The sequence below is a fragment of the Schistocerca gregaria genome, chromosome 4 (assembly GCF_023897955.1).
Source record: "Schistocerca gregaria isolate iqSchGreg1 chromosome 4, iqSchGreg1.2, whole genome shotgun sequence".
Lineage (NCBI taxonomy): Eukaryota > Metazoa > Arthropoda > Insecta > Orthoptera > Acrididae > Schistocerca > Schistocerca gregaria.
In genome coordinates, this window is record NC_064923.1 from 172,830,930 (window position 1) to 172,845,363 (window position 14,434).

The 14,434-nt window shown below is 42.3% G+C and overlaps 1 protein-coding gene and 1 non-coding gene across 2 annotated transcripts in view; both read right to left on the minus strand.

Moving 5' to 3' along the window:
* LOC126267526 (synaptogenesis protein syg-2-like) overlaps positions 1–14,434 on the minus strand; it is a 973,159-nt gene that overhangs the window by 511,303 nt on the left and 447,422 nt on the right. The window lies entirely within an intron of this gene.
* On the minus strand, positions 8,358–8,432 carry Trnas-cga (transfer RNA serine (anticodon CGA)). The gene has a single exon. It is a non-coding gene; the product is annotated as a tRNA-Ser (tRNA).

The following is a 14,434-nucleotide window of genomic DNA, read 5'->3' on the forward strand; positions in this document are numbered from 1 at the left end:
ATGGCTGGTTAGCTGGCTGCTTCTCTTTTGAACTGAATGAACATCTACCTGACCTCTATGAGCCATCTTTAAAATGTTGATACCTATTTGACATTTCACCTATAAAAAGTAAGCTACACCATCTACGTTGTAAACTGAGCATAGTAGCGAACCTGGCTTACTTCTTCAGTTTCTTATTGGGAATTTTTTTATCACTAATGTTGGAGTCAAATTCTTTAATTGTGGGTACTAATTTTAGTGTATAGGGGTCTTGGTCATAGTGCTCTTGGGATACGGGAATACCAACGATACGGTACGTCGTCTAATACAATGAAGAGCGAAAGAAACTGGTACACCAGCCTAATATCATGGAGGGCCCCCGCGAACACGTAGAAGTGCCTCATCACGACGTGACATGGACTCGAGTAATGTCTGAAGTGCTGCTGGAGGGAAATGACACCATGAATCCTGCTGGGCTGTCCATAAATTGGTAAGAGTACGAGGGGGTGGAGATCGCTTCTCAACAGCACGTTGCAAGGAATCCATGACGTGCTCAATAAGGTTCATGTTGTAACGGGACATCCTGCACTAGCATTAACTTTCCTCAACTCTGTTTGTGGATACTAGTTTCATTTTTAGATTTTCGGACACGTCAGTATTATCTCAGTTGCTTTTCTGAAAACTTTCGTTTCATTTTATGTATAGTATGTTACACTTCAAGCCAAAATTTATGAAAAGCAATTACTTTATAAAATAGGTTAGATATTATAATCCATAAGCACCGGTTCTGAATGTACAGCTAAAATTATTTTTTTAGAATCATTTGAAATTACGAATTATTTGCACATTTAAAATTTATATTATTAATTACGCAACCTGTATTGTATACTATGTTTCTTTCCGGATTCATTTATGAAATAATAATCGAAATGAATAATGTAACGAAAACGAGTAGGAATTCATTTGTTCAGAAAAATTGTAAATCATTTGGAATATTGTTATTTCCGCAGAGCGAGAGATTCGCACGCTTGCCTCTGATGTGATCAGACGTCTTTTTGTGTATTAGCTGCGAACAAGGTAATTTCGGCTTTGTAATGCGAAAGATCAAAATAATGTAAGATTTTGTATTCTGTTGTATTGTATTATAATGAACTGGAGACCTAGAAACGGCGAGGAGGCTTCGTCCCCGCCATAGCTCCCATTGGTTCACAAACTCACCACAGGGTACAGCAGTCCACCACCCCACCGACGCCCCAACCGGTTATTGCTCGGTTCCGTCCCAAGTGGACACCCCCTGGAACGTCTCTCACCAGACAACTGTAACCCCAAATGTTTGCGTGGTACAGTAATGGTGGTATGTGTGTACGTGGAGACAGTGTTTGCGCAGCAATTACCGACATAGTGTAACTGAGGCGAAAGAAGAGGAACCAGCCCGCATTCGCTGACCTAGATGGGAAACCGCCTTAACAACCATCCACAGACTGGCCGGCACAACGGACCTCGACACTAATCCGCTGGACGGATTCGTGCCGGGGACCGGCACGCCTTTCCGCCTGGAAAGTAGTGCGTTAGACCGCACGGCATACTGTGAGATATACTAAAATGTGAGAGAATCGGTGCAAAATATATTTACGTAAAAAAGTTCTGCAACAACAACCTTCCATTTTATTTACTTCAAACCAACCGTGGGGACCTGATGTTACATTTTCAGCTTCAAGAATTAGACCCGTAGACAAGAAGAACTGGAGCGTTCTCAATATGATAAGCTAAGTAAACTTTAAAGTTTATTCTAATATTCGCGTCTCTCGATTTTTTATAAAAGACTTTATTAATTAGTTCCTTTTACTGGGTGTCGTTTAACGTGGACGATACATGGAAGAAGGAAAGAGGGAGAGATTACAATACCTGGGGAGTTAGCACGGCTTCTTGGTTTCTGTTGGAGCTAGGCATAAAATCTGTGGAAAATTTTGACAGCTACTCAAGTACGCAGATTATGCACGAATGCTTACATCCCAGCGATGTGGATCAATAAAATCTCCTCCAGTCTCCAGCCGCGTCAGTTGGTTAAAATCGCACGAACTTTCGAATGACCTGTACTTGGCCATTGGCAAGTAGTAAAGGACACCCGTTTCGCCGTTGTTTAGCCGCACTGAGGGCTGTGACTTCACTGGTGCTCTCCTCCTAGCCAACTGTGGTAATGTTTTGGTCCCAGGCCTGTCACGCCTATTCCATCCTGGCAATGGCCTTGTCCCAGGCTGTGCTGTGCTGGATACCGCTGTCCTTGCTGATGGTGTACTGAGAAATTTTAATTTCTATGCTTCCACACCTATAGCTTAGGGCTAGCGTCTTTGATTACCGATCAAAACGTCCTCATCCTCGAGTTCGAAGCCCGCCTCTACCACCATTTAGAATAAAAGTCATTAGCAATGGCGGCCTAAGACTTCTTGGTAAGAAGTCCCATTCATTCTGTCAACTGCCACATCATAGAGAGCGGAATCACATACAGATGTCCAGGGCCCTCTCACGCTTTTGGGCTGAGAAACTGCCCCTAAAGGGAGAAGAATCATCAATGATCGACGGTATGAGAATGCCGAAGCAATGGAAACAAATGAGTTAATTATACATGCGGTGTATCCACATGACATGTAGCTTGTATTGAAAAAGTCTCCCATTTGTATCTCTAGGAGGGGACTGAAAAACACCACTGAAGGTAAGTGCAAATGCCGTGAGTTTCTGTCTTTCTGCGGTGTAGTGTCGAGAAAGATAAGCCAGCCGCTGAAGGAACACAACATTTCATCGGTATTCAGACCCCAAGCAAATATAATACAACTGATGAGGCCTACGAAAAGTGATCTAATGTTCAGAACGGCTACAGTATACAAGATACAATGTCAGTGTTGCTTCTACTAAGTTGGACAAACAGAACGCACTGTGGAGCGACATGAGGTGTTTATGCCTATGCTATACTGAAAAATCAGCTATGGCAGAATGCGCTTTAGAGAATCGACACCGGACTGTGTTAAACGAAACATCTGTTGCTACGAGGATAAAGAGATTTTGCGATAGCGTTTTAAAAGAAGCTACAGAAATAAAAATATCTGAAAACACCATCAACAGTGACGACTCAGCATAGCCTGTGACCCGACCACTGCGAGGTTGAAGCGAGAGCGACGGACGCAGCACGTAAACATCACCACACTTGACGAAAATGAGTGCACCAGCGACGTCACAGGCAGTAGCGAGACTATGTAACGGCGAGGACACGGTGACATGGCAGCCATTTAGCATTTGACAATGGTTGAGGAGAGCTCGGTCAAAACCTCGTGGGATTTTAACCACATGGTATGGCTCAGAGCGCAATAACATTTTATAATGCGGATTATGAAACTCCCTGGCAAGTTAAAACTTTGTGATCGGTACAGCATTTGCCGATGAAGGGCGAAAATCCCGATTTGGAGTCTCGGTCGGGCACACAGTTTTCATCTGCCAGGAAGTTTAATATTAGCGCACACTCTGCTGCAGAGTGAAAATTTCATTCTGGGAACGCAGATTATGTTTACATTCATTAGATCGTCATATAACAACATACTCATCACGAAGTGTGAATTTACTTGGTTGTCATAGTTTTATTATGCAACATTACAGACTGTTCTGCTATTGCTTACGAGGTTTGCTTTCGAAACTCTGATACAGAATACATTACTTTTCCAACTTACATGTTCATATTAATTGACAGTAAAAATTTCGTGAAGTAGATCTCTTAGAACAGATTTCTTCACACTGGTCAACATGAAACACTAATAATGTGCAAAACATTTGTGAGGGATGAGAAAGATACACAGTAATTAGATTGTTTTGTCTGAAAGCTGCTTCGAAAGCTAGGTGAATTTCACAGCAGTATTAAGCTGAGGGGAGACAGGCGTGAAGCGTTCAAAGAACTCGAAAGTAAAATTCTGTCTAATGATCTAATAGAAAATTCTAAGAAAGATGTGAGCTTCTGTTGAACTGAAGCCATCTGCCATCTGCTCGGAGACTGTGATCATAATGGCATCGAAATAGGTAATGGCAAAGACAAACCGAGATTCTCATTTTTCGAAAACTGTTTTACTCAGGAAGATCGTACAGGGCTTCCTCGTATAAACATGCGCAAAAAAATTTGAATGAAGGTGACAATGGAACAGAAATTCAAATGAATCAGGTGAAAGCCATTGGACATGTTGGAATACAAGCACGATTGTACATAGAGTATACGAAAGAACTTGCTGTCCTTCGAACAACAGTGTTCCATATATAGCTGAAGGAGCAAACTGTTCCTAATGCTTAAGGAAATTACCGTCGAACAGAAGCACTAAACTATAGGCTTAGATCTCTGGCATCGATCTGCTGTAGAGTTCTGGAAAATGTTTTTAACTCGCATTTTATGAGATTTCTGTAGACCTAACATTTATTTTTTAGAAATCAACATGGATTCAGAAAACAACGATCATGTGAAATCCTGCTTCTTTTGTCCGTCACCGAGATCCAGACAGCAACAGATACAGCCACTCATGCTGACGCCGTGATCCTTGACTTCTGAAACGGGTTTGACACGGTTTCGCACAGCTGCCGAATGAACAAAATACGAGGGTGCAGAATATCATTTCGACTGTGTTAATGCACCGAAGAGTGTCTATCGAACAGGACACAACGCATCATTGTCAACGGAGACTCCAGACGTAAAAGTAACTTCAGATAAGGTAGTATTATAGTGTTATTACTTTACACAATGCACATAAGTGATCTAGAATTTAACGGCTAAAATTCATAAGTGATACTGTTTGCTACAGAGACTTTGCAACGCTTGAAAACTGCAGCGAAATGCAGGAAGATTGTAGAGGATGTACGCTTGGAGCATGGGTTGAGAGTTTGGAGTTAATCATGAACACAAGCAATTGTGGTGTATCGAACATGAACAGGTAGAAAAACCTTTACTCATTGATTACGCCACTGCATAAGAATCACTGGAAGCAGTCACATCCATTATGCCTATGGAGAGACTTAAACTGCAGAAACCAGCTAAAACTAGTCACCCGTAATCCAGATGCCAGAGATTCACTGGTATAATCTACAGGAGGTGTAGTCTGTGTGAGAAAGAAGGTAGCACGTAAACCTTTCACCGGTGCTTAATTACATGTCAGTCGCAGCCGGGTAGGATTGATAGAAGAAATAGAGAAGAGCCAACGAAGAGGAGCACGTTTCGCTACAAGTTCATTTAGTAAGAGCGAAAACGTTACGGATATACTCAGACAAATCCAGCGGCAGAAGCTACGGGAATGACACTTTGCATCACGGTGCCGCTTACAGTAAAAACTGAGATAGTGTAATTTTCTGGGAGAATCGATCAATATATCGTTTCGTCCAACGTAGTGAAACTTTCTGAGGCCCTGAGGCCTTACCCTTTAGTGCACGAAGATAAGAACAACTTTATTTTCAAAGAGACAGATGATAAATAATGCTTAGGTGTTTTATGAAACCACAAATTAATGAGCAGTGAGAAACCTGGTACCAATTATCTCTAATAAATTTGATTTTTGGATTGATTCTAATCCTCAGAAACGAAATATAGCTGTGCGCACTGATGGTAGACGCTTGTTACAAAACATGTTCCCTCTGTCACACTCCCCTCCATAGAGGCCTCACCCGTATCCTTCACTTCTATTTAATATGAAAAAAATTTCATGCATGGCAAAACGTCGCTAGCCAAACCGGTGCTAAATCAAATTTGTTGCCCCACGGGCTGTAGATGACCGAAGCTAATAACTGTTATTGAGATGATTTTTGGCGAATAGGCATGCAGCGGTTATGTAACTTACCAGATGAACAAAGGGGCTACCAATAGTGTCTTCTCAACGACAGTTCATACCAGTACCGAACTGAAGGTCCACTGACTGGAGGCAGGTGGTCTATTCAGATTCATGTTTCATGCTCCATCGGACAGAAGACCGTTCCATGTACGATGTGAAACGTCTGAAAGCAGACACCCTGTGATAATCGTCGGAAGGGTCCAGGACATATGAGAGAGCGTTATTGCACGGGGAATTCTTTCGTGAAACTCCCTGCGTGATGTCGTCGTTCTGGAAGACACAATGAATCAACAGAATGTTGCATCTATTCTCGAGGGTCATGTCCACCCTTCTGACACATTGAAGAGACTGGACGTTGTAGATGATGATTCAGCAGATTAAAACTAGTAGCTCAGTAATTTCGGGCATCATTTGTCAATGTGGTTTCCGATATAAATTTCATGGATTTTTTTCTCGCCTCTTTCTTCTACAGCTGTGGCCTCTTAGCGCAAGTGAGGTTCCGATTGCTGTCGCTGAGATTCGGGACTCCGGTAATGAAGTAAAACATCTAACAGCTAGTGGAAAGTGGTAGGAGAACTGCTCAAATTCCTATACAACAGCACCTCTCGCAATCCGATCAGTCGATATCAAATATATGATGCTGTTACCATAATTGTTGATTTAAATAACTTGAAAATGTCATCTATAATGACCCTACTTGAGACCTCTGTCCTTAGTGAAGTAATACCACAACCCCTTGGGTCAGTAAGAAACCTGCCGTTCCAGTAATGACCTCAACCGTTACTGGACATACTCGTCCACGAGGAAGCATTGTCAACGCGTAATTTGCCTCGCAGCCTGCACTTGCTCGTCCGCACAGTTTATCGGCAGCTGTCTCCACAATGCCTGAGTACTGCCAAGTGGGAGACGCTTCTCCCTCAGTGCTACCGTCCGGACCAGCCATCCAAAGCGTCCACACACTCGCGTCCAAGTCGTCCACGCCAATTGACCCCTCCCCTATATTTACGCTGCTGGTACTCAGAGACACGTAACCAAACAATGGGAAAAATTCAGTGTACCCATAAACCGGTGTAGTGGTGTTTCTGACGTTTCTGCTAACGAATATAATTGAGCCGTGTTGCGGCTCGCTTTGGTGTCGTTGGTAGGTTGGCATCGTCTAATAGGGATAGTGACTTCTCGTTTTCTTCTCTTGTTTACTGGCGTCACTACGTTTGTTAGCGTTGTCTGGCCACGAGTGGCAGCAGCAACAGTTATCGATATCTAGTACTCTAGTACTAACTCCGGAAGGGCGTCAGTTGTTTCCCGGGTCGGAGTGTGCTGGGTAGATCGGTTGGGACGGAGCAGCAGTGAGGACATGCTTGGACCACTGGCGGCAAGCAGGCACTGCCGGATCGAGGGGCTGTAGCTGCGAGGGCGACAACCTCATTCTCCATTGGACCCAGGACATTTGAGTTGAGTGAACATTAATCCAGTAGTGAAACCACCACTATTTTGATATCACGCCATATGTTTGTACGTTGCTGCTTGCAGGGTAGCCGAGACGAAGAGCAACGAGTGGAATGTTTGGAGTTGGTAAAATTAATTAGCCATCCTCCACCTTTTATAATTAATCATTAAATTCCTTGTGTTTATTGATAAAGTTCAACCAGCGGTATTTTTCTGCCAAATGGTCGCTAGCGCCCCAGTTACCTGCCCTGGAGGTTAGCGTATTTTCGCAGCAGTGTACCTTTTCTCACCTTGCCGCTGCTGTCCGGTCAGGCGTGCAGTTCCGACAGGCTCCTTGATTGTGGTTCGGATATTTGTTTCTGTTGGACTACTTTGGTCACAGTGGGCCCTTCTGTTTCTGGATGTTCTAAACATCTGATTCTGAAGACGCAGTGCTGTCTGCTGGTTCTGCCTTGCTTGGGTTATTCCATTTCTGTGTTGGTTATCAGACGTTAGGTAGACGTCGCAAGAATGTTGGCCTGCGTTTAAACTGTCACTAGTTTGAGTTGCCATCCGGTTAAGTGAATACAACTCTTGGCTGCCTGTCTCATCTTTTACAAAGTTGAGCGACTTTCCCAGGTCTATCCTTGGAGCTCCGTCTGAGGCCCACTTCTCTCTTGATTTGCCCAGATTATGATAATTGTTAATGAGGCCTTCAGCCGTGAAAGCAATTACTCTTAAGAAATTTTAATTATATATTGTCTCTTAATAGTGAAAATTTGATGATTGTACTTGTTACAATATTTTAGTATGTCTTGGAGAAGTTCAACTCGTTCTTAAGAATATTCTATCCAGGCTTTCAGCCGTCCAATTGTTTTTTGAGTTATTACAATTGGGGCCTTCAGCCAACAAATAACTTGAATTTCTGGTCAATGAAGCCTTCACCCGTGAGTGTAACTTGCATAAGAAACTTTTTTTTAGACATTGTGTCTTAACAGTCAAATTTGATAATTGTTCCTGATTGTCAACTTGTTTGCAATTCCAGAATGAGATTTTCACTCTGCAGCGGAGTGTGCGCTGATATGAAACTTCCTGGCAGATTAAAACCGTGTGCCCGACCGAGACTCGAACTCGGGACCTTTGCCTTTCGCGGGCAAGTGCTCTACCAACTGAGCTACCGAAGCACGACTCACGTCCGGTACTCACAGCTTTACTTCTGCCAGTATCCGTCTCCTACCTTCCAAACTTTACAGAAGCTCTTCTGCGAACCTTGCAGAACTAGCACTCCTGAAAGAAAGGATACTGCGGAGACATGGCAGAAGTAAAGCTGTGAGTACCGGACGTGAGTCGTGCTTCGGTAGCTCAGTTGGTAGAGCACTTGCCCGCGAAAGGCAAAGGTCCCGAGTTCGAGTCTTGGTCGGGCACACGGTTTTAATCTGCCAGGAAGTTTCATATCAGCGCACACTCCGCTGCAGAGTGAAAATCTCATTCTGGAAACATTCCCCAGGCTGTGGCTAAGCCATGTCTCCGCAGTATCCTTTCTTTCAGGAGTGCTACTTCTGCAAGGTTCGCAGAAGAGCTTCTGTAAAGTTTGGAAGGTAGGAGACGGATACTGGCAGAAGTAAAGCTGTGAGTACCGGACGTGAGTCGTGCTTCGGTAGCTCAGTTGGTAGAGCACTTGCCCTCGAAAGGCAAAGGTCCCGAGTTCGAGTCTAGGTCGGGCACACGGTTTTAATCTGCCAGGAAGTTTCATATCAGCGCACACTCCGCTGCAGAGTGAAAATCTCATTCTGGAAACATTCCCCAGGCTGTGGCTAAGCCATGTCTCCGCAGTATCCTTTCTTTCAGGAGTGCTAGTTCTGCAAGGTTCGCAGAAGAGCTTCTGTAAAGTTTGGAAGGTAGGAGACGGATACTGGCAGAAGTAAAGCTGTGAGTACCGGACGTGAGTCGTGCTTCGGTAGCTCAGTTGGTAGAGCACTTGCCCGCGAAAGGCAAGGGTCCCGAGTTCGAGTCTCGGTCGGGCACACGGTTTTAATCTGCCAGGAAGTTGTTTGCAATTGTTTTCAATTGACGTGTACGTGATTAAAAGATCTGAGGAACCTACGGTAACTGAATACTGCGCTGTCCACACTTTCCTAAGTACCACGTCTCAATAATATCACTTCTGACAAATTGAATATGGTTATTTGGACCAAGGCAGATGTTTCGGAATTTTTTATATCGCCAGTTTCGAACCGGATACAAAAATTGCAAACATAAGATAAAAATAAGTAGTCCAAATGGCAAAAAAAATTAAAAAGGCTACGAATTATTTCCTATTGGAAGAATTCGTCAGTCGTTGATTTTTTTCTTTAATAATCCACTGCCAAAAACAGCAACTACACATTCATTTCTCAAGTTTGTTCTCAACTGCTGAATTTAGCCTAGTCAGACTTACTTTTCTAGGATGCGCAGCTGGACTTGACGTCACACACAATCTGTCAAGAGTGCAACCCTCCTAATGCTCATGGACTAATTACGTGGTATCTGAGAGTTAGAATGGACTGTAGTTCGTCGAAGATCTTTGAATCTCTGTTTTGACCTATGTAAATTTCTTACAATTCTTTGTTTACACAACAAGAGGTGATATACCACTATTCTGCAAAATTATTTTAAGAAGAATCGTGCTGATTCACTACCCCCTCCTAATTAGCCGTTTGCTTGCTAGATAAGTCTGGAATATATTATCTCGTATTTTCTGGAATTGTAATGGAAACTATAGCCTTTTTGTCAAGGACTGTTGCTGACAAATATGTGAAATATACTTTACTGGTGGCTTTTCAGCAACACAAAAGTCAACCTCATAATAAAGTCGACTGTGACATTAGTGAAACCAGAGAAAGAGTAGTATACAGTAATTATTTCGCGTAAAATATAAGATTTAAAAATATCGTTTTATTATTGTGTGTGCTTGTGTGGGTGTGGGTGTGTGTATCTTACATAAAAATTTAGAACACGCCCTAAAGTCACCGCTGACGTCTTCTCACACCGGAGTGTCAACAACATATCAACATATGTTCTAGGGTACTGATGACCTCAGAAGTTAAGTCCCATAGTGCTCAGAGCCAACGATATAAATAGTGCTATTCGTTCTAGGCTTGCTACCGTTACAATGTTTCTTCCAAATCCCGTCGCCTACAGCTTTCAACAACGACTTGTGTTGTAAGCTGTGTCCAACTATTCTATCTCTTATAGTCATTCTGAATTTCTTTCTTGTGGATTCGTTGTAGGATACCATCACTGCCCATTCGATGAATCCTTCTCATCTTCAACGGTCTTCACATCAGTGCTGAGTTGCGTTTCCAACGTAGCTTTTCAGAATTTTTTTCTAGTCTAATCGTGGATTTTTAGGATACTTAGGTACTGGCAAAATTAATTGTTTTTAAATATGGTACAAGCGTACAATTTTGTCGTTGCGTAGAAGAATGAGCATTCCAACGAACTAAACAGTTGAGAACCATCATTACTATAAGTAAAAGCATCTGCGAAAGGTACATCCGTACGTAGTTGTTTCGCAGGATGATGTGTTATTCAAAGACAGAGTAATACATAACAGAGTAATACATAACAGAGTAATAAATGGATCGTCCTTTGGAAGCAGAATGTTCAACTACAGTTGACATACAGATAGGGAAAACCATGAAAAAAAGGAGGAACACTTGCTGTCTATGATAAAGAAAAATGGACAGTTCTCACGGATGCTTTATAAAGCTTCAGAGAGGAATATACACATCCGGTCAGATGATAAACAGCGAAAGAAGCTGTTCACGTCCTGTGTGTGACAAGTAATATGAATCAGCTGTTGGTTGCGGTCTACAGAGTACGATGACACTGTGGCAAAGCCTACATTGACCAGACCACACGCAAAATGTATGAAAACTGTGTGGAACTTGATCGCCGTACCCACATGTCGCTGCCAAATATTCGGCCATAACTGAGTTCTGCCTTTCCACAGTACGTTGCATGGATAACAGAGACACGAAAGTCCTGATAATGACATGAATTTTGCATAAATATGCAGAAATATGTTGACAGATGAACTCATTACTTACGATGATGACTTTCATCTGATTAAGCCTTGGGCTCCTGTGATTTCTGTTTCACAAGGAAAAAATTTTACGTCTAATGGCACATCCAACTCGTTGCGATCTCCGTGCTTTCAATAACACCTTTAAGCATGGACGTGGGCGCCCTAGCTGGAGTAATACCCAACAGCGGGCGCTAAGCACGAAAGAGGGCGCTCAGGCAGTTAAGTTCTATGCCTGTGCGCCACCGGCCAGTTTTTGTATTACAGATGCAGTTTGCAGTTGTCAAGCTCAAGTGGAGATGGATGAGGGGTATCAGCCGAAATGCCGTGGTATGAAATCGACATCATCAGGATTCAGTCGCGAAACCTCATGAAAAGTTGTTTTACCTTTATTTTATAATACCTACTTTACCATCGTATGGAGCTTGTAATACGTTGGATCCGTATGCAAAAATACACACAAATAAATCACTGAAAACAATGGTGATATTATCTCTGTACCACTTATATTTCACGTTGCAGAAAACCGAACGTCATGGCATTTGGTACTCAAAATTGTTCCTTGAAATTATGGAATTGAACTTCTAGCTCGGCATTGTTGGCTACGTTGTTCAGGTCTCTTTGAATAACACACGTACGTTAAATGTAAAACGGTGAGAATATCTAAAAGAAATTTAATTTTCTCAGTTAATCCAAATAATATCCATGGAGAGCAGAATGAGCGTTCCGTCTTCCACAGTGGTTCAAACAAATGCAAAGAAAAGAACTAGCTGTAATTCGTTCGACGATTTCAACACTCAGATCGGTTTTCAATGTTGGTTGACATATGAATATTTCTGGGTATAATTGAGCAAAGAGGACATAAAAAGCCGAGTGAGGCGAAGTGAGAACTCGTGACCAAAGGCGTTCTCGTGCTATTAAATATTACGCTTAATTTGAGGAAGAAATCTGAAACTGTACTTTAGGAGCACAGAATTGTGTTGAATTGAATTACAGCTTGTTGGAAAAAAAGAAAATAAAAGAATCGATGCATTTCTATTGCGGTGCTATAGAAGGACTTTGGAAAATAGACGGATGGGTGAAGAATGAGCTCGTTCTCCACAGAACCGAAGACGAAAGCAACATCTGGACAACACTGAGATGAAGAAAGACAGGATGATGATAGGCCTACATCTGTTAGGACATCAGGGAATAACTTTCTTGTTCACAAATGTTCAAACTTGTGTCAAATCTTATGGGAGTTAACTGCTAAGGTCATCAGTCCCTAGGCTTACACAATACTTAACCCAAATTACTATAAGGACAAACACACACACACCCATGCCCGAGGGAGGACTCGAACCTCCGCCGGTATGATTTTCTTGGTACTAGAGGGTACAAAGAAGGTAGCTGCGAAGAAACCACGGGTAACAGAAGAAATAATTCAGTTGATTCATGAAAGGAGGAAGTACAAACATGTTACGGGAAAATCAGGAATACAGAAATACAAGTCGCTCAGGAATGAAATAAATAGGAAGTGCAGGGAAGCTAAGACGAAATGGCTGCAGGAAAAATGTGAAGACATCGAAAAAGATATGGTTGTCGGAAGGACAGACTCAGCATACAGGAAAGTCAACACAACCTTTGGTGACATTAGAAGCAACGGTGGTAACATTAAGAGTGAAACGGGAATTCCAATGTTAAATGCAGAGGAGAGAGCAGATAGGTGGAAAGAATACATTGAAAGCCTCTATGAGGGTGACGATTTGTCTGATGTGATAGACGAAAAAACAAGAGTCGATTTGGAAGAGATAGGGGATCCAGTATTAGAATCAGAATTTAAAAGACCTTTGGAGGACTTACCGTCAAATAAGGCAGAAGGGATAGATAACATTCCATCAGAATTTCTAAAATCATTAGGGGAAGTGGCAACAAAACGACTATTCACGTTGGTGTGTAGAATATATGAGTATGGCGACATACCATCTGACTTTCGGAAAAGCATCATCCACACAATTCCGAAGACGGCAAGAGCTGACAAGTGCGAGAATTATCGCACAATCAGCTTGACAGCTCATGCATCGAAGCTGCTTACAAGAATAATATACAGAAGAATGGAAAACAAAATTGAGAGTGCGCTAAGTGACGATCAGTTTGGCTTTAGGAAAAGTAAAGGCACGAGAGAGGCAATTCTGACGTTACGGCTAGTAATGGAAGCAAGGTTGAAGAAAAATCAAGACGCGTTCATAGGATTTGTCGACCTGGAAAAAGCGTTCGACAATAGAAAATGGTGCAAGCTGTTCGAGATTCTAAAAAAAGTAGGGGTAAGCTATAGGGAGAGACGGGTCATATACAATATGTACAACAACCAAGAGGGAATAATAAGAGTGGACGATCAAGAACGAAGTGCTCGTATTAAGAAGGGTGTAAGACAAGGCTGTAGCCTTTCGCCCCTACTCTTCAATCTGTAAATCGAGGAAGCAAGGATGGAAATAAAAGAAAGGTTCAGGAGGAGAATTAAAATACAAGGTGAAAGGATATCAATGATACGATTCGCTGATGACATTGCTATCCTGAGTGAAAGTGAAGTAGAATTAAATGATCTGCTCAACAGAATGAACAGTCTAATGAGTACACAGTATGATTTGAGAGTAAATCGGAGAAAGACGAAGGTAATGAGAAATAGTAGAAATGAGAACAGCGAGAAACTTAACATCAGGATGTCAATGAAGTTAAGGAACTCTGCTACCTAGGCAGTAAAATAACCAATGACGGACGGAGCAAGGAGGACATCAAAAGCAGACTCGCTATGGCAAAAAAGGCATTTCTGGCCAAGAGAAGTCTACTAATATCAAATACCGGCCTTAATTTGAGGACGAAATTTCTGAGGATGTACGTCTGGAGTACAGTATTGTATGGTAGTGAAACATGGGCTGTGGGAAAACCGGAACAGAAGAGAATCGAAGCATTTGAGATGTGGTGCTATAGACGAATGTTGAAAATTAGGTGGACTGATAAGGAATGAGGAGGTTCTACGCAGAATCGGAGAGGAAAGGAGTATTTTGAAAACACTGATAAGGAGAAGGGACAGAATGATAGGACCTCTGCTAAGACATGAGGGAATGACTTCCATGGTACTAGA